This window comes from Euprymna scolopes, chromosome 36 (assembly GCF_053919585.1).
Source record: "Euprymna scolopes isolate OS-2025 chromosome 36, ASM5391958v1, whole genome shotgun sequence".
Classification (NCBI taxonomy): Eukaryota; Metazoa; Mollusca; class Cephalopoda; order Sepiida; family Sepiolidae; genus Euprymna; species Euprymna scolopes.
The window spans coordinates 60,093,717-60,115,218 of NC_136517.1; the positions used below are offsets into that span (position 1 = coordinate 60,093,717).

The window sequence follows — 21,502 nt, forward strand, 5'->3', positions numbered from 1 at the left end:
TTGCTGTTTTCTGGGTTGGAATCTATCCATAGCACACTTATTGGCTGTTTTTTTTTTTTTTTTTTTTTGAAGTAGAATTGTTTTTTAAGTTCTTTACATCAAGTGCTTCATACATTGTCTAGAGCGATTCTCGTAAAAAAAAAATAAGAAAATAAATAAATAACAAAACAAACAAATCCTTACAAACAATTGATTACAGAAAATCGGGGGCAAGGTCTCTGACTCATCTGGCAAAGACAGCACTTACACAACCTCCTCTCACAATACAACATAAAAAAAATTGATTAAAAATCAGGGTCAGGGCCGGTAACTCATCTAACAATAACATCAGTATTTCATGCAGAATATTATGAATATTTCTGCGTATTTTGAAGATGAATAATTTTCATTTTCAGATTTCAGATTTGTATCTTAATCTTCATGGTTTCAATTCTTTTTCCAACCAGTCTTCTTCAGGTGCTTTGCATCGAATTCAGAAACAATAAGTTCAAGAGATGCAGCAATAACGATTATGTACAGATCGTGTGTAACAATCTATTTATATATCTAGAAAAGTGAAATTGTGTGTGTGTGTGTGTGTGTGTGTGTGTGTGCATTTCCCTACCAAACTACTCTGTCAATTTTCAGTCTACAGACTCTAGATTTGACATAAGGGGGTATTGAGATTCGGGAAAATCTTTTTAATTAGTTTTCAGTCAGAAATTTGATTGTCAAGGGGTCAAAGTTCAACGAATTGACCTTTGAAAACTCTACCAAACTCTTCCGCCAATTTTGGGTCTAAACACTTGAAATTTTAGATGTAGATAGATCAAACCTTTTAATTTGATTTGAGCCCAAAATAAATTTTAAGGGGTCAAAATTGGGGTCAAAGTTTAAAATTTACCTCTGCGGTCTACCAAATTACTCAGCCAATCTTTGGTCTAAACATTTTAAATTTTACATAAAGTGTATGCAGACATAGGGCAAGCTTTTTTATTGGTTTTTGGCTGAAAATTTGAGCTGCCAAGGGGTCAAAGTTCAAAAGATTTGACCTTTGCGATCTCTAGCAAACTATTCAACCAATTTTGGATCTAAACATTTGAAATTTTACATAAAGGGTATTCAGACATGCAGCAAGCTTTTTTAATAGTTTTTGAGCGAAAATTTGGCTGTCAAGAGGTCAAAGTTGAAAGAGTTGACCTTTGCAGACTATAAAATTCCTTCGCCAATTTTGTGTATAAACACTTGAAATTTTGTTACCTGGACATGAGTCAAACAATTTAATATGTATATACATATGCACATAAAGTTATGAACACTATATAGAGCCTGAGCAAAGCCAGGCTGAACTGCTAGTATATATATAAAAGTGTGTGTGTGTGTGTGTGGCCACTTTTCAACCTATATACTCAGTGGATTTTTGATGTACAGGTTTGAAAATTGGTATATAGAATATTCAGACACGTAGAAAACTTTATAATCGATAGTTATTCGGAAAAATGGGCTGCTAAGGAGTAAAAATTGAAAAATTGGTACGTGGGGGTCGTCGGGTTTTTTATGTTTGCTAACTGTTCCACAAATGCGCATGCGTGAATGGTTCACATGACAAATTCCTTTATGTTAAAAATAAGTTTGAAAACACTTTTTAAAGATCGTGTCAAACTCTGCTGATTGTTATCGTACTTGACTTACTGTTTTTAGGTTGTGGCTTCGATTTCAGCTCAAGGATTTTTTTGTTTTTTTTTTACTTACAAGAAATGAACAGTTTAGAAAAAACGTAATCCTCGCATGCACATGTCTCAGTTTCTGTATGAATTAAAATATTTATTTATTTATATATTTTTTTTACAACCGGGCAATGCCGGGCGGCCTGCTAGTAAGTAATAAAATCTACACAGTAAATTTCCTCAACATTTTAATATGCATCATGTAAACCATCTTTTTGTTGTTTTTCTTTTTTATAAAGAGGAATACAGCTAGAGTCATTGCTACATGCAGTGTGGGTACCTTTTTGTTACTAGTACATATATATTAGTAGGGTACAGTTATATTCAACACGTTTGTTTTTATATTGTTTTGATTTTATTTTTCTGTAAAAAGGGCTTACATTAGATTAATTGCTATCAGGAGGGAAGACATGTTTTTTTTTTTTTTTTTGCTAGTATACATAAATATTCGATATACTCACAACATATGACAGAATTGCAAAAATTCAGATCTGTAAATATTCGGTAATCATGCTAGTTCGTGAGACTAACTTATTGAAAAAATTGATGAAAACTTCCAATCATTAAAATATTCTTAAAATAATATTCTGTTTAAAAATAGTATTTTTATAAATACTATTGTTTAAAAAATATTCTTTTTAAATAATATGTTCTTTAAGAATAATATTTTATTTAAAAATAATATTTTCATTAAGAATAATGTGTTCTTTTAAAATAATTTACTTTAAAAATGATTTGTTGAAAAATAATAAATTGGTAAAAAGACAATTTGTTTCAGAATAAAATTTTGTTTTAAAATGTGTTTATTAATAATGTTTTTATAATATATTTTATAATAATGTGTTTATTATTAATGTTTATTAATAATGATAATTTATTTAAAAATAATAATTCGTTTAGAAATATTAGTTTTGTTTTAAAATTAAAATTTGTTTTAAAGCAATATTCTGTTTAAAAATAATTATTTAAAAATCATAATTTGTTTCAAAAATAATTTTTTTAAATATAATATTCTGGCTAAACTGATAGTTTCTTGAAAAAAATATTTGGTTTAAAAATAATAGTTTCTTCAAAAACTAAATTATATCAAAATAATAATTTGCTTAAAAGTAATATGCTGTATAAAAATATTTAATTTAAAATAATTTTTTTTAAAATTGACTTGTTTAAAAATAATCATTTGTTTATAAAATTTGTTTTAAAATAATTAGTTTATATGCAATATTCTGGCGAAAAGTGATAATTTCTTTAAAAATATTTTGTTTAAAAATTATATTTTGTTTTAAAATTATATATTTTTTTAAATTATATTTTGTTTGAAAATGATGCGTTTAAAACATTTTGTTTAAAAATAATTTGTTTAAATGTAATATTCCGGCTACAAATTATAATTTTTTTTTAATAATATTTGGTTTAAAAATAATAAATTAAAAACATAATTTGTTTAAAAATCATAATCGATTTAAAGTTAATAATTTCCTTAAAAATATTAATTTATTTTAAAATAATAATTTTAAATATATTTTGCTTAAAAATATTCTTTTGAAAAATAGTATTTTACTTAAAAATAACAATTTTTTAAAAAATAATTTGTTTAGAAATATGATGCTTAAAAACATTTTTCTTAAAAAATATTTTGTAAAAATTATATTCTGCTTAAAAATAATATTTTATTGAAAAATAATGATTTATATGAAAACATTATTTTAAAAAATAATACTCACCTTAAAAATATTTTGCTTAAAACAATATTCTGTTTAAAAATAAATATTTTGCTTAAAACAGTATTCTCTTTAAATGCTAAGGATCTCATTAATGGCCATCTTTTTTTCTGAACGCTATGCTCAGTGGGTCAGTCTCGCTTTTCTGTAAAGTGGTCGGAAATCTATGTACTATAAATATATACCAGCAGCTGTTGCAGTGGCCATTTTATTCTGATCATTATCGATCTCTGGCCAACATCCATAGACAAATCACCAAGGGAAACGATCGGAGTATGCACACAGAGAAATCTGTCAGAAATATACGTCACATCTAGTAGCAGAGTACACTATCACACACAAACACACAATTACAAATACATCGGCATGTTATATATACACACACACACATATATATATATATATATATATATATATATATATATATATATTTCATGTATCTACATAAAATTTTGTATATCTCTTTTCAGTATTACCTTCAACAGTACTCAATATGTGAGTAGAGCTAAGTAGTAAGTTGTGAAAATATGTATGACAATTAAGCTACACGAAATGTTCTGTTTCATCCTCGAGAGGATTCGTCAGGTTATATATATATTTATATATACATACACACACATACATATATATACACACATACACATACATATATACACACATATATATATACACACATACACATATATATACACACACACATACACATATACACACACACATACACATATACACACACACATACACATATACACACACACACATATATACACACACACACATATATATATACACACACATATATACACACACATATATACATATATACACACATATATACACACGCACGCATATATATACGCACACATATATACGTACGCATATATATACGCACACACACACACACACACACACACACACACACACACACACACACACATATATATATACACACACTTATATATACACACATATATATATAAAATTTCATGACAATCGGAATCAGGAATCTAAAAAATGAGGTCTCTTTAATGCATTGAACCAAACAAAATTTTTGTTTCATTGTTTTTTGTTTGTTTATATTTAAAACTTAATTTTCAGTTAATGATATTCATAAAAAATGATGGATATTTATTGATTTTTAACTATCAGTTAAACTAAAATCTATTGTTTACCTCCCCTACAAGTGTATGTTTATGATTGTGAATATATATATATATATATATATATATATATATATATATATAGGATTGTAATGTAACCCCTCCACCCACCCCTCAATTTTTTTTTATTATTCAATATTTAAGAGTTTTTTTAGAATTAGGAATGGTTTCGGAATAGGGAAAATATCGAAATCGGACCAACACTAAAAATATACGCAATATCTAGTAATAATAAGAATATACATTAAGTTAATTATAGTTACATATTTTATGTTATTTAGTAGTGGAATACACACACACGGATATGTGTGTGTGGGGGGGGATGTGTATTCCAGTACTAAATAACTTACAAATATCTTACTATATTTAACTTTATGTATATTATTATTAGAAATAACACTCTAATATCATTTAATCGGCCATGCATACCGACGGTTTATTGAAAACACTGGCAATCTATGGTATCAATGACCAGCAAATCAATGTATAGTGGTATTCTTTATCAAATAGGATACTTGTTCACTAATAATTGAGCACTTTGATTTGTCAAACAACAAAACACTGCATCATAATTAAATGTTCAGTTTTGTTTTTTATTCATATTTTCAAAAATGTAATTTTTGATAAGAAAAATATGGCTAGCAGGAACGCACAAAATATATTTTTTAATTACAATAACATCATTTACACACACTTTTCCATGAAACAATTTTTTTTTTTTTGCCAAATGCGAAGAAATTCAATTTTTAGACAATAAAAGCTTTAAATTATAACAAAAGTTTATGTAAATTATCTCATATATCTCTCTCTCATATATATATATATATATATATATATATATATATATATATATATATATATATATATATATATATATATATATATATATATATATAAACAAATGATTAATAAAACATGATAAAAAAAAACATCTTGAAAAAGAGTTAAAAACATATTTAATTTTAAAAAGGAAGCACAAGATAAGTGGATAGTCCTTAATCCTAATTCCTGCCCTCTGATGAGAAGGAGAGTATTTCTTCGAAACTCCGCGGATTAAGGACTATCCACTTATCTTGTGCTTCCTTTTTAAAATTAAATATGTTTTTAACTCTTTTTCAAGGTGTTTTTTAACATGTTTTATTAATCATTTGTTCATATTATAAGCTCTATTTCCTTTTCGGTTTTATTGAGCTTTTACATCTGGTTGAGAATACTTTACTTGTAAATATTAACTCTTTAATATTTATAATATATTTCAAGTTTACCATTTTGATTACCTTGGTAAACTTATTATAATTTATATATATATATAGTCATCCACATATAGTACTATTTCGCTGTTCCACAGCTCATCAGTGCGGCTAGAAAATGTGTATATATATTATTTTTATTATTATTTAGTTTTTATAGGCACTTAATTAAGAGGCATTAAATTAAATATATATGTGTGTGTGTATACTAGCAGAAAGACCTGACGTTGCCCGGAATTAAATGAGGATTAACGAATGTTCCACATTTCCGATACTTTTGTTGTCATCCAAATGGGCAAATTCATTTTTCAATCAAATCAATTGATTGTTGGCTCTAGTCGGGGACCTACTGTGGTGCACTGCAAGGAAGTTTCACATGCCCTCCCGCAGTGACTTTGGTCACAATACACTGTAGTCTACATGACATTGTAGAGAACCTGAGGATCTTATAAATTAATGTTTAAAATTGACTTAAATTTTAAAATGCAAAAGTCAAGTATCATGGTGCAATTATGCTCTGAACCAAAACATTAACTTTGAACACACGATTGTCTTATCAAAGAAGCTACTGTTGCTTTTATACGTTGCACTCTTCTTGTGTGGTGATAAACCTTCTCATATGCACTTGTGATTTTAATCTGTATTAGGGTGGTAACTTTGGTCAAAATCAAACTATTCCTTTTTTTTTTAACTGGATTTTTTCAGTTATCAATTTTCTATACATATCGGAGGCATTCCAATACAAAACACATCTAAAAACACTCACAAACGTACATATGTGTGATTTTTTTTAATTGGATCAGGCGTTTTGGAGTTGATAGGGAACGAATTCAGACACACAGATACACACACAAAGTGCCTTATATATATATATATATATATATATATATATATATATATATATATATATATATATAAATTGAAAAAAATTTCAAGTTTGCAAATTGAATAATTCCTTAAACTTAAAGCAAGTATAAATATTAAAATACTAATATTAACATTTATATGATAACCTTAATCAGATGAAAAAGCTCAATATTTGAGACAGAGTATTAATGTAAAAATTCAATTTAAACACTGTAAACATGTAAATTAGAAATTTCAACAAATTATTATTCAATGAGGAAAACAAGTTGAAAACTTTAAAATTTCCTTTTTCAATAGAGTTTCAAAAATGGCACTTATCCTCCAAGGAAAGTAGTTAGCAAAATAATGTTCATAGGCAGGCTATAAATTGAAAACTACAAATTATGAAGGAAGTCATATTTATATAAAAGTTGATAATATAGAAATGTATGCGTTAAATGTCATGTTTACTGCAAGTCTAAAAATTAAAACATCAACCATTAGCTATTACGTTACGCATGCATATTCATAATGCCGTCAGTCAACCTCACCTAGCAAATTCCATTTTTTTTTTTTAATTTTCATACTTTTGCACCGATTTTTTTCCGGCCAAAATCCAAGTATCAAGTCTTGCATGGGTTCGAATACCCTATATATTAAGTTTCATGTCTGTAGGCCAAAAACTGACAGATGAGTTTGCTAGGCAAATTTTTTTTAAAACAAATATATATAGAAAGAGGTTTGTGTTTACTATAACCTTTTTAAGCAAATATTACACAAGTATAAATCATGTAGAATATCTGCATGAATATAATTACACGTAATAGTTAACTAAAGATGATCATCCCATAAGAAAACCGAAAAAACTAATAAGAAATTAATTAAAATGAATTTTTAAAAGAATATGCAATTAGCTAGATCTTTTGCTAGTGAATGCAATTCCACGATCCATGTATAACAAAGTTATATTTTCTTTTTAAAAAATAGAAAGGGGGCGGTAATATGAATATCAATACACAAAAAACTCATATATATATATCTTGTTAATCTTTCCTAGACAAGATCCCAAATAGTAGCCCCTTACGTCCAAGTGGCGATATGCTTTGGTAGGGTGGTCGTAAAATATATACGTATGTTTAAAATATAATTATTCACTGACATGTGTTTGTCGTCTACGACTCATCAGAGTGGCTATACGGCATAATCACGTTGACACACCAGTTCCCGTCAGATCACCGAAGTTAAGCAACGTTGAGCCTGGTCATTACTAAAATAGGTGACCAATTTGGGAAGTCCAGGTGCTGTATGTAGGAGGATGTAGACATCTCCCTGCAAAAAGTTGCAAAAACCTAACGTCGCCATCTCCCCTAACGGGGATATACATGCAACTGGGGACCACTTGTGAATTTCATACTCCCATGAAACTTCCTCCTTCGGAGGAAGCCAGTAAAACCCTGAATAGGGTTGGTGCTCAGTGCACACACACACACACACACACACATCAGAATGGCTGAATCTAGCAAGATTCGAAATCGGAACGCCATGGAAAGAAACCTAAACTTCTACCACTGGGCTATCTCGTGTTACTGCTGGATATCTTGCGATTTATGTAGATGTTATTTGTTATTTTTTCTTTTGCGATATATATGTATAAAGTTAGATATGTTTATATATTTGTATGCATGGATTCACTCCTAAACTAGTTAACCGATTATGAATCTGGGTTGGGCTGGTTGGTTGTTTTTGTTTTACGGCATATCAACCCTTTTCGGGTTATTTAATGCCGAATCCAAAGATTTAAGAAAAATTTTTTTAATAGAATATATTTGTTGTTTTCACGTTGGTTTCTATTTAACCCATAGTTGGGACCATAACAGGTACTACCACTCCGGGTCAGAGTGGACCTGGGAGCAATGGTAATTAAAGGGTGGCTCTACACTCCCCAAAGCCCACAAGCTGGGGCCTCACCACTGGATATAGTTTAAGGTCATATCCAGGACCTGAATCTGGGAGTAGAGCTTGCTAGTCGTAAGATGATCAAATGTGCTATATTTATTTTGCTATGATTTCATGTAAAGCTGATCAAAAGGACATGGGAGTCCTTTGTAAAAAATTCAAACATCTCTGATTATGTAAAATGTAAATAATTACGATACATCAGTAATTAAGTTTTTCCTTAAATTTCAGGGGGGTTTTTTGGGTGGGGGTGGGGATTTCAACGGATTTTTCAAGGACATAATATGGCCACAATCTTTGATTTCATAATTTAAATATTTCAGTTTTATATTAAATTTGATCCATAGCCATCAGACACCAATGTAGTAAAATTACCTGAATTTCAATTTAAGCCTTCAACTTTAGACATTTTCAAGACTCAAAATCATGTAATAGATTTTGATTTAAGTTGGAATAAGGATTCTAGACATACGGTTTCATGACATTATATCTTGATTTAGATCTCTGAAGAGATATTTTACTCTTCTGAAATTAGTGCTCTTCTAATATGCTATAGAAGCATATTAGAAGATATATAAGACTCTTTATCCTTTGGGAATTAAAATCATGTAATGGATTTTGATTAAAATTGGAACAAAGATTCTAGACATAAGGTTAAGTGTTAGCATATCTTGATTTAAATCTTTGTTGGAAACATTTTACTCGCCCTGAACTGATATTCATCTAGTATATTTATGCAAGTTTTAAATTTTAGACATTTTTTCTAGAATTAAAGAGACGTGGATTTTGATTAAAACTGGAGTAAGGATTATAGATATAAGGTTTAGTATTATTATTTTATTTTATGTTTTGCTATCTCTGATTAAACCAAACTGTGAGCTGATATGATTACACTTCTAAGCCTTACTACTTCCGTGTTGGCTTATATGAAAAATTGAAAGCGAGTGTTTTGTTTGTGAAACCATCACTAGAAGATTACCGTACAGGGCTAACGGACTTTTTTGATCCGGTTAGGTTTTTTTTTATCAGAGTTTCCTTCTCCTAGATAGATTGCCATCAGGACGAGGAGCGTCGACTACTCTTTGTATGGTAAGCCTCTGGAATATCGGAGGGAGGCAAACACGTGCTACACCTTGCCTAAGGATAACTTGGAACTGTGCAGGGGTGGGCGTTCTGCTCCCTGAAGTATTATACATATCCACATACCTTTTGAAAGATTATTTATAAATTTATAATTTAAGTGACCTAAAGAATGTATTTAGGCAATTATTTCCTATTTTTGTTGTATAAATTATTTCGAGTTGAAAAGAAAACACTACAGTCGGATTTTTCTTTCTCCACAACGGAGTTTGCTCTTCACATAAATAGCAGTTTTTTTCCTTTTATTTTTTTTCTTTAACAAGAAAAGCACACGTGAACATGCAAAAACCAAAAGATATGTCAAGTAAAAAATCCGTTTTTTATTCTGCCACCAGCGTCTAAATTTGCATAATCATTGTTTTCTTGTATCTGAAGGGTTTCAGGTTCACGCATCACTGCTTCCTTACAGCAGGCACACGCCAAACATGGTCATTTATTTCTATGCCTCTGCACACCGTTACTACACTTTTCTACGTAAGCGCATACAATACCTATAGTAAGGTTATATATATATATATATATAAAGCTGAATGTGTGTGTGTGTGTGTGTGTGTGTGTGTGTGTGTGTGTGTGTGTGTGTGTGTGTGTGGTCACGAATAGGCTCCTATATGGTTGACTATTTTAAAAAAACTGATTACAGATGATAGATATATCGAGACACAAGAATGGGTATGTTTGATCTGGCAGAACGGTGGTTCATTAAAATTGTGGGGTCTACGTTCGCGCCTGGTTCACAAAGTATGGAAATAAAAAATTTAAAAACAAACAAAAAAAAACGTTTACAAGTGCTTTTGATATAGATGTACATAATAATACTTTGATAGGGATGGTATAATAAAATTGTGGAGTCTGCGTTTGTGCCTGGCCTCCATAGAATGGAAATAGGCACAAACTTTAATAAAGACTTTTCATATCTATTTGCGTAAATATACTTTGATAATAAGGTTTTAGTTTGAAGAAATGGTATAATAAAATTATTGGGTGTTCATTCGCGCCTGACCTCCATAGAATGTAAATATGTCACAAAGTTTAACAAGGTTTTTTATATAGATCCACAGAATATTGTGATAAGTGTTTCAGTGTGAACAGGTATGGTATAATAAATTATGGGGTTTATCTATTTTATTTTTACTTTCATCATATTTAGCTTTGGTTTTGATACCCCCAAATTCGAAGTTATCTCTTTACAACCCTTCCTTTTCATAACCTATCATACTTTCATAAATCAGCGTCCATTTTCTGTAGGTTGTTTTTGAACAAAGTCAACGACGGGTACAGTTGCTAGTATATATATATATATATATATATATATATATATATATATATATATATATATATATATATATATGAGCAAACAATTAATGGAATATGTTAAAAAACACTTTGAAATGAGTTAAAAAACATATTTAATCTGAAAAGGAAACACTAGATAAATGGATAGTCCTTAATCCGGAGTTTCGAAGAAATACTCTCCTTCTACTCAGAGGGTAGGAATTAGCAAAATGCAGGATCGGATTTTACATGCAGAAGTATTTGATGAAACAACAAATAAGTCAAAGATCTTACTTGAAAACAAAATAAGTTAAGCAGAGGGAATATGGTAAATAAAAAGGTGATTATACATTAATGGATAGTCTGGTGGAAGATAAAAAATCCAGTGACGGTAAAATCCAAATGTAAAACTTCAAGAAAGTTAAAAGAGTTTTCATTTGTACAAGTAAAATCCAAAGAAATCCCGTAATTGGAAGAAGATGTCAGTTTTATTCTGAAGGTTTACTTGCTAAATTTTGTCTGAGAGAGAATATATATATAAATATAATTATATAAAATACATATTAATATATTTGTATGCTATTATTATTTATCTATATACAAATAATTATTAATATAGAAATAATTATTAATTTATTCATATACAAATAATTACTTTATTTGCAACTAATTATCAATTTATTTATATAAAATAAAAGGAAACAAATTCTAAGTACAGTTTTGATAGGAAGACTTACTTGACTAATGTCAAGTCCCCGCGTTTCTTTTATTTTTTTCTAAGTAATGCGTAAATATTGCTCGAGATTCTGAAATTGGAAATATTTATAGTCTAGCCTGACTTTAATAATGTTATTTTTCTTTAAATTAAATTATTACTCCTGTTCCCTTTAGATAAGTTTCTTTTCTTAGCTTTTCCTTTACTTTAAATAACTTTTCTTTTTCTTAAAATAATTTCTGTTTTTTTTTTGTAAAGAAATAAAACGAAGACATCCCTATATATCATTTTTTATTATTCATTCATCGATTAGATAAACAAATATAAATTTCAGACTAAAATTCTAAAGTTTTCGAATGCGTGTGTTTTTTTTAGAAAGTTTTCCTTACACATTTGCTACATTCAAATTAAGAAAATTATGAAACACTAACTAAAGGTTTATTTTTATACAAAATAGAATTTTCGTAACTAATAAAATATAAATAATCATTAAATTTTGAGAACACAAATAATTTCAATCACAATTTTTAAATAATTGGTTTCTCTGACTAAAATATAAATTTTTCAGTATTTTTTTTTTTACATTAAACAAAAACTATTTGAAATGTCGACCTAATAGATTTTCGGGTATTTTGTGCCGACAGAAAATAATAATTTTAGCAAGTAATGTGACGATTTAGTTAGATAATGTAGAAGTTAAATTCAAGTTTGTTGTTAATGGCAGCTTTGTGTTTAGAGAGAAGTGCTTCCAGAATTCTTAGATTACCAAAGTTTCTTAGTAAGGCAAAGATGCTGATTTGGATGTTCTGATAGGTGTTGTTGCATGAGATGCTGTGTCCGTAGAAGGAGGAGATACATGTGCTCAAATGTTCCTTGATGCGTAGTTGTAAATGCCTGGTGGTCATACCTATGCAAATGTTACTAGTACACTTAGCACATTAGCACATTGCAAGTCATACATAACATTGGTGCACAGGTCTAGGTGTTAGAAATTGGATCATTAGTCATGTAGCAGCTTTGAGGTGTGTTTGTAGTGTGTTTTTGGAGAGGTGTTGTAAGAGAGTACCAGTGTGAATGTCTTGGGTTTCTTTAAATAATTTTGTGAATGCCAGTGGAGATTCTGCCATAGAAAGAAAGGTATTTGAGGAAGCAAATGTTAGAGAGTGTCGTGTCTGTCTTTTTTTTTTTTTACTGTTGAGGTTTCATATAGTAGAAGTAGGTAACCATTAATAGAGATGGGGTTGGTGGAAGTTAGTTGTGTATTTAATTTTTTTCAGTGGTTGTGGAGAATGTTTCATATGCATGTGCATAACTAAGATTTCCTTTAAAGCCGGACCTGAAGTTAATAAACGGGTTATTATGTGCAAGTTTCCTGTAGAATTCAGTATGCATCAAGCCATTTTTATCGATGCTGAAGTTAAAAATCAAGGAATAAAAGTAGAACGGAAATATTAGGTTGTCTTTTTTTAACAGTGGATGGTGATCTTGATTGTAAAAATGTTGAAAATATTGACAACTTTTTTGTGATGATGAGGATGTCGGCAATATAACTAGTCAAAAAGTGTATTAGTTGCAGGTGCTAATAGCTTGCCTTCCAAGATGGTCTTTATAAGATATGGTAGGATGTGAGAAAGGCTCGCTCAACCCCAAACCACGGATTTGTTTTTCAGTGTGATTTGTAGGTAGGTGAAACATTTATATACAAATAACTATTACCATATTCATAAAAGATAATTATAAATATATTTATATATAAATAATTATTAAAAATTTATATTAAAATAATTACAAATACGTCTATGTACTAATAATTATCACTAAATGTATATTTTAATTATTATTAATGTTTTAAAAACAATTAATTATTAATAAATTTATATAAAAATAATTTATATAAAAATAATTAATAAATTTATATAAATTATTAACATATAATATATATGTTAATATATACAAAAACTTATAAATTTACATACAAATTATTTATAAATTTATATGCAAATATTTATTTTTAAATTATATACAAATAAGTATTAATATATTTAAATACAAATAATTATTAATGTATTTATATACAAATAGTTATTAATGTATTTATATACAAATAACTATATTAATACGTTATGTACAAATAATTTACTTATATACAAATAATTATTGATAAATTTATATACAAATAATTAATATATTTGTATACAAATTATTTATAAATTAAAATACAAATAAATAACAAATAATAATAAACTGATAAATTTATATGCAAAAAATAAGAGGAGGGGGTTACTTTAAAATTCGAGTCTTAATGTTAAAGTTTTTGGCGTCTCGTTGGTGAGATGATTTCTTAGTAAGTATGTCTTGACCTGTTGGGTGTTCGCTTATGTTTGGAGGCGGGGGGGGGGCTATGATTCGGTTTATTTATTTAGTTTTTATTTTGTTGTTAATTGTTTGGAGAGGGTTAGCTAGTGGACGTGCATCTGTGGGTATGTATATGTATGTAGAGGAGTACGCCGGCGCTCCCATGTACACCCACATCTAACCAAAAAAAAAAACCCACTAATGAAAATGAAAATATTATGTATATGACCCTGGGAATGAGTTTATGCTCATATCTATGTATAACCATGTCTACACCGAACGAAAGTATTGCGCCTATGTACCCACAAATGAACTTAGATTTAAATCTATGTAGACGAATATGTCTATACTAATAACTGTCTGTATAACTGGGTGTGTATGTGTGTGTATGCACGCACGTGTACATCCACGTGTGCGTCCGTGTGTACATGGGGTACCGATGTATATGTGCACGTACCTATGTATACGTGTGTGGATGTGAGAATATATGCGCCCGCTGTCCACATACGTGTGTGAGAGCGAGCAGCTGTGTATATAAGTCGATGTATGTGTTCACGAGTATTGGTATCTGTATGTGTGCATGCGCTTGCATGTATGCGTGGGGTGCAGATATGCCTGAATCAATATGCACATATGGGCCCGTATATACACCTCCTTGGGGGGCAGGGGCGCTGATGCGTGTATGTATCTGTGTATGAGCGCATTCATGCCTGCGCACACACACCCAATTTTAGCACCCTAAGGAAAATTTGATGTAAGCGGGAGCAACGTGGGTGTCTATGCATGCAGGTGCATATATTTGCATGCCAGTGCGGGGATGTATGTGTACATGTGAGCGTTTCTTTAAGTATATAGGTGTGTACGTGCGCATGTGTGTGCTCGCGCCAGTGACCGCTAGCTAACCCTCTCCAAACAATTAACAACAAAATAAAAATTAAATAAATAAGCTGAATCATAGCCACCCCCACCTCCAAACATAAGCGAATACCCAACAGGTCAAGACATACTTATAAAGAAATCATCTCACCAATGAGACGCCAAAAACTTTAACATTAAGACTCGAATTTTACATACTCCCCTTCTCCCCCACAAGTTCCTTAAACTCCAAAACTAAAACATTACTGCCATACCAAGCGCCCCCTCCCACCTTCCCCTTTGTTCCCCTCCTCTCTTTCTTCCGCCCTCCTTGCACCCCCCCCCCGACCTCATTCACTCTTTCATCCCATAATAACGAACATTTCTGTAAAAGTCTGAGGAAGCTACAGACGGCAAAAAAAAAACAATAGTGTAACTTAACAGAAAAATACGGTAATAAAAGATAAAACGTATATATATATATATATATATATATATATATATATATATATATATATATATATATATATAATTTAAAGGAGATTAGAACAATAGTCTAAAGAGCTGAGTGTATTTTAAAAAATAAAAAGCTATAGCAAACATCTAAATGACTACTTTAAACACAGTTCCTGATTTCAAAAAAAGAAAAATTAAAAGATTCATCTGCCTTACTTTTAATGCTCGGTTTATTTATGGTGTCTTTTAAATTCAATAAAAACCCTCCTAAATTTGCTGATGAGGAGACCTTGCTTACCAAAAAACTATATATAATTGTTCTACATAACTTCATGTATACCACAATAAAAAGCACGGATTTCCGAAACGATCGTACAGATAATTGATTTTGTTGTTGTTCCTTCTAATGAAACTGATTTTTAATTTAATTAAAATTTGATTTTTAAATTTAAAAATTTTTTAAAATTTTTAAATTTTAAGTTATAAATCACATTACTTATATATATATATATATATATATATATATATATATATATATATTAAAATAATTAATAAATTGTAATACAAATAAGTGTTAATACATCTATACACAGTAGAAGAACATTTTTCTGAAGACAAGTAGAAAGTATTTCCCAAGTAGAACAGTTTTGCACCACTTTTATGTACTTTTTCAAAAGATATAATTCATGAATATTAATATGGATTTAATATATTTGTATTTTTAAATGAGATTGTTATCCCTAAAAGACCTTTAAAAATAATCTATAGAAACCAGAGTTTAAAGAATAGTTATAATATAGGTTAACAATTCATTTCACAACATTCTGGGGTGACTGAATCCTCACAAACGTCTTCTGTCTCCTTTAATCATTTTTGCATTTATCTTAAAACTAAAAATAACCCACATTTATACCCTAGTTGTGTTCTAAAGTTCATAATGATCGGTTTATTAATTTAGGAATGAATCTTATACATACAAATATATAAACTTAACTTTATATATAGATAAAGAGAAATACACATTGATCTAAAGCGGAAGACGGAATACGCGAATGTGGCTAAGATCAACGTGTAATATCTGTTCTGATTTTACACTTTATCTGTTCTATCATCGGTCAGTGAGATAGAAATCCTTTTAGACTGAGACTATTTTTATTTTTGTCCCAATGCTGAGTGCCCGTTTTTAGGGAGCTGGATTTTTTTCCCCAAAATTAAAAACTGACCTTGTGTCTGACTGTTCTCGTGTGTGCGGGTGTGAGGGGGGTATCAATAGGAAGAAGATGTAATAGAGGAAAGCTGTCCCAAAATTTAAATTCACCGCATCAAAATTACTGGGAGATAAAAAAAAAAAAGAAATCACCTTTTCATCTGTTTTTGTCGTTAAAAAAAAAAAAATGTTTAACTGCAGTGCACAGTGCTAGGGTGCAGATGCACTGGCGACCACCTAATGCAGTTTGGTGAATCACGCTTACATGTACACACACGCATGCGCGCACACACACACATATATATATATATGCTAGTGCAGCTGTGCTTGCGCTGTCGAGGATAGGCTCACCGATACGTTCAAAACAGAGAATCATCTCGGATACACGTGAACGCAAAGACAAGCAGTAGACACACGGGGGACGCGACTCTGTGCAACATTATCGGCTTCGTTGAGAATCCAAAGTGTCCCGTTTGTCAAGCCGTAAACAGATGTTCTGCTATATCGACTCAGCCAGACTTTATGTATGTTATCAGCCTTTAGATAATCATCCGGATGATCTCCCCCGGGAATGAAACGCTTGTCATAAATATGTATTTATTCCATAAAGCTCTACTCAAGTATTGAGCACTGTTGACGTATGTATATACATCCTCTGCAGGAGGTTTGCCACAAGGTCAGGTTAAGTTTTTTGCTAGGCCAGTGCAGTGCACTAGATGAAGTGCACTCTGGCCCACCAAAAATGCATGAGCAATCCCATTGGCATTCCTCGTTAGAAACGCTTCTGGCGATTAGCAATAAACTAACCTCTTCTCAAAGAGAAAAGACAAATCTTGGAAGGGTGAACCTCCTAGGACTGAACAGAAGGATACCTAAGACAGAAATGCAAAACCACTGTCAGACTGAGTGATGAAGACGTATCCTCGATTGATCTGAACGATACTTGCTCAAGCTTTAGGTCAATGTTCGTTTGCTTTTATTGCCTCGGTTTTATATCGTTGGAAGTATATATTTTTTTTGTCTTGAATAAAATAATTCTTTGTTCACTATTTTATACTAAGGCTAAGTTAATCAACGTTTGTTTCCTTAAGGCACTGTTTTTTCTGCTGTTATGAATTTTAATCACACAAAATATATAAAATATATTTTGGGGTTTTGGGAAGGAGTTATATTTTTAAAAAATCTATTTTAATTGTTTTAAGTAGCCGTAATTTGAAATTTACTCACCAATTCATTCATCTTCTAATAAGTTTCTGTCTGTCACTCTCGACCTCTCTCACTCTACATGGTGTTTGAACTCTGTTCTTATTTAATACAGTGTATATCCATTTTCACTTCTGTCTGTTTGTCCATCTTTCTTTATCTCTTTCTTTATTGTTTCTCCCTCCCCCCTCACTCTCTCCCCATCTCTCTCTATATATAAAGGCTTTCTTAAGTCTTGACACACTATGGATACCTACTGTAAGTGTGAAATTTTTGTGGCAAGTGTTGCGCAATCTACAACCCCACCTCTCTTAAATCGGTGTTGTAAATACCAGTGGCAAGGCGAGGAAACAATTCTGAGATAAGCGAAGAAAACATACAGTGACTAGAATCCACAAATTGTCAACCCTCTAATACTAGCCAGGATCAATGTTGCTTAACTTCGGTAATCTGACGAGAACCGGTGTGTCAACGTGATTGTGATATATATATAACTTTTATATATTTTTAATTTTAAATAAATAAGAATGTAAATAAATAAGAATGTAAATATATAAAGTACTAATCATAGTGGGGAGGGGGTGAAAGGTATTAAAATGGAATAATCCTCGTCGTATAAATACAACACTGGCAAATTAAAAAATATATCCATTTGGAATTTAGAAACAGACGAATCTCACAGGTAAGGAAGACATTTTTATAACATCAATAGGCTAGCCAAATTAATTAAGAGTAGGAATCTAGATTTAATATCTGTAACATTTGTTTTTGTTCTTGTAATTAAGGGAGGTGGTGTTTGATCGACACTGCTGGGGAGCCATAATTTTATACACTGTTTTCTTTTTAAATCCCCGAAACAGTGTTTCATGATAAACAACTGATGATCCCTTAAATTAACATTAGGACTATAGTCAATTCGAGAAAGCGAGTTGATGCATTGATTGCAGGTGATGAAATGACTTACTGACTAAATAGTTTTCCAACGAATGATTGAAATATAGAAATGAAATAAGTTTTTTTATATAGTTTTAACGGTTAAAAAACTTCTAAAACTATATATATATATATATATATATATATATATATATATATATATATATATATATAGAGAGAGAGAGAGAGAGAGAGAGAGAGAGAGAATAAATGACAAAAAGTTATATTCCAAAATTCATGATGTTGACCATTTTATAATTTATTCCTTTAATTCAGTTGACTTATACAATTCTTGACAGTATCTGTTTCGTAGCGCAAAATCAATTATATCAATCAGTGAATCTATTATGCCCTTAACTCTCTCTCTCTCTATATATATATATATATATACACACACACACGAGGGAGAGAAAGAGAGAGAGAAAATTATTCACAGATAATATCAAGTTATCCACAAACATTAGTCTTACATTTTAATCATACCAAATACATGCTAAGATATTCCTTGGTTTTGGGGATTGAATTATGTTTAAAAAATTTAATTATAATTATTTTGTTTAGTCGTAATTTGCAATTGAATCACCAAATCACCCATCTCTTACGAAGTTTCTTTCTATCACTCTCACCCTCTCTCACTTACATGTTGTTTGACTATCTCTACTCTTATCTTATGCAGTCTTCCCCCCCTTCTTTCCCGCTCTTTTTATCAGCTGCTGTCAATGGTGGTACAATTAATAAAATAGAAAGTTAGAACAGTCCATTATAAACAATAGGAAATATTACCACAATTACTAATACTATCTAACCCATAGTTGGAGAGAAAAAATGATAATGAGAGAGGAAGAAAGAGAAGGGGAACAGAGGATATATAGCGAACAGAGACTAATTTTGTATTTTGTCTTATTTTTAAAATTCAACTAGCTTTACAAAATCGATTATCAAATTATTATGAGCTAAATAGGTGACCCAGCGAATCACTGCTTTTTTTCTAGTATCATATAAAAAATGACTAGAAAAATAATATTACCTCGTTGCTAAATCAAACCATCACGTCACTTATCACACAGGATCTTACTGAAGCTTTCTCAAGGACAGATTCAAAATTTTAGAAAGTTAAATGGAAGTACATCTCCACATCCCTTAAAAAAAGGAGTAAACATAAACTTCTCCCTTTTTTCTTCCCATTTCTTTCGTTTCCATCTAGACATATCTGTGTCTTTCGCAGACGATGAGTTCTCGGAAAGAAATTCTGTTTAGGCACGTTTGGAAATGAAACAAACCAGAAAGCGACAACTGTAATTCGGTGTGTTCGCCAAATTAACTAAAACCATTTACCTTGTATGGCTTTCAAAACAGGAACTAATTCAGATGAGTATATATGCGTTATCGCCCCAAACTGTCAAGAATTGTCTCCTATGGTTGCAAAAAGCCCAATTTCCAAGAGGCATACACGGGCACATATATAGCATTTGAAGGCCTGCTCGGCGATAATGTATTTTCGTACCTAATCTGTGTTTTAAAACCTATTGTTCTTATATATGAACAGATCGTTGTTATTGAAGGAGCAGAGTTTTCCCATATGTCAGATTCTTAAATTGAAGCGGTTTTCCTTTTCCCGACTGGCAGTTCTTCGTAAGAAATGTCCTTCAGATTTCGTCCAATTTGTATATATTCTCCCAACAAGCAGATATCATTGCTTCAGGGCTGATGCGTAGGTGATTTCTTTTCCTCGAGGCAATACCCAATATGCACCACAGATGTCAATGTAAATGCAAGCCAGTCATCTCGAGCTGCACACACAGAGAATAATGTTAACAGTCTTCACATATGGAGGGGGGGGATCTTAACTTTTAAAAGAGGTGTGAACAAAAATGAAATCCCGGACATCATTCTGATTATTTTGCTGGATTTTTCAGATGACGATTTTATATCGTATTTTTTGGATATTTTAGACGACTCCTCTCATCTTGAGTGTTTATACAACGTTTCGCAAGACCCATGGTTTAGTGGATACAGTACTTGGTAAAATTCATTTGTAAGTTACACCCAGAGATTGAAAGTTCGATCTCTAGAAGGGTGTAACTTACAACTGAATTTTACAAAGTACTTTATCCATTATACCATGGGTATGCTGTGAAAATAACATTCAAGGTGGAAGGTTTAATCCTCAGTTTGGGCGACACTAAAAATAAAATTGCGAATTAAAGCTTCTATCTAATCATGGCTGACAGAACGAGAGCATGCTACTCCTGTGGATGAAACAAAGGGAGTAAAGGGATTCTGTTCGAAATTCCATGCAGATTTCTGAGTTTGACAAAAAGATTCGAGTTCAACAGAACGATTCTTGAGTTCAATAAGATACACTTCAAGAAGGTCTGAGATTACATCGGCCGAAACGTTGTGAAAATAACACTCAAGATGAGAACAGTAGTCCGAAAAAATTAGATAATACGAATATCAAGAATTTCAAAACAATTTCAAGTAGTGGTTGTTTTGTGGCATAAAATAACACAAAAAGGGTTGATATGCCATAAGTCACAAGTTGTAATAAATCAGCAGGGAAATATAGATGAAATAACGGAAAGCAAAAAATTACCCTTATCCCTGAGTGGCTTCCGGGCCTTGATAAGTGGTGATCACTGTGTAAAAAAAAAAAAAAAAAAAAAAAAAAAAGGCAAATCTTTTCGTTGAAATAGAAAAACTAAAAAAATATGTTTCAGTGCCAAC

At 30.7% G+C, this 21,502-nt stretch overlaps 1 pseudogene; it reads left to right on the forward strand.

Annotated features, from left to right (window-relative positions):
- The first annotated feature begins 7,874 nt into the window (after nucleotides 1–7,874).
- On the forward strand, nucleotides 7,875–7,993 carry LOC145260709 (5S ribosomal RNA; annotated as a pseudogene).
- Nucleotides 7,994–21,502: the final 13,509 nt, after the last annotated feature.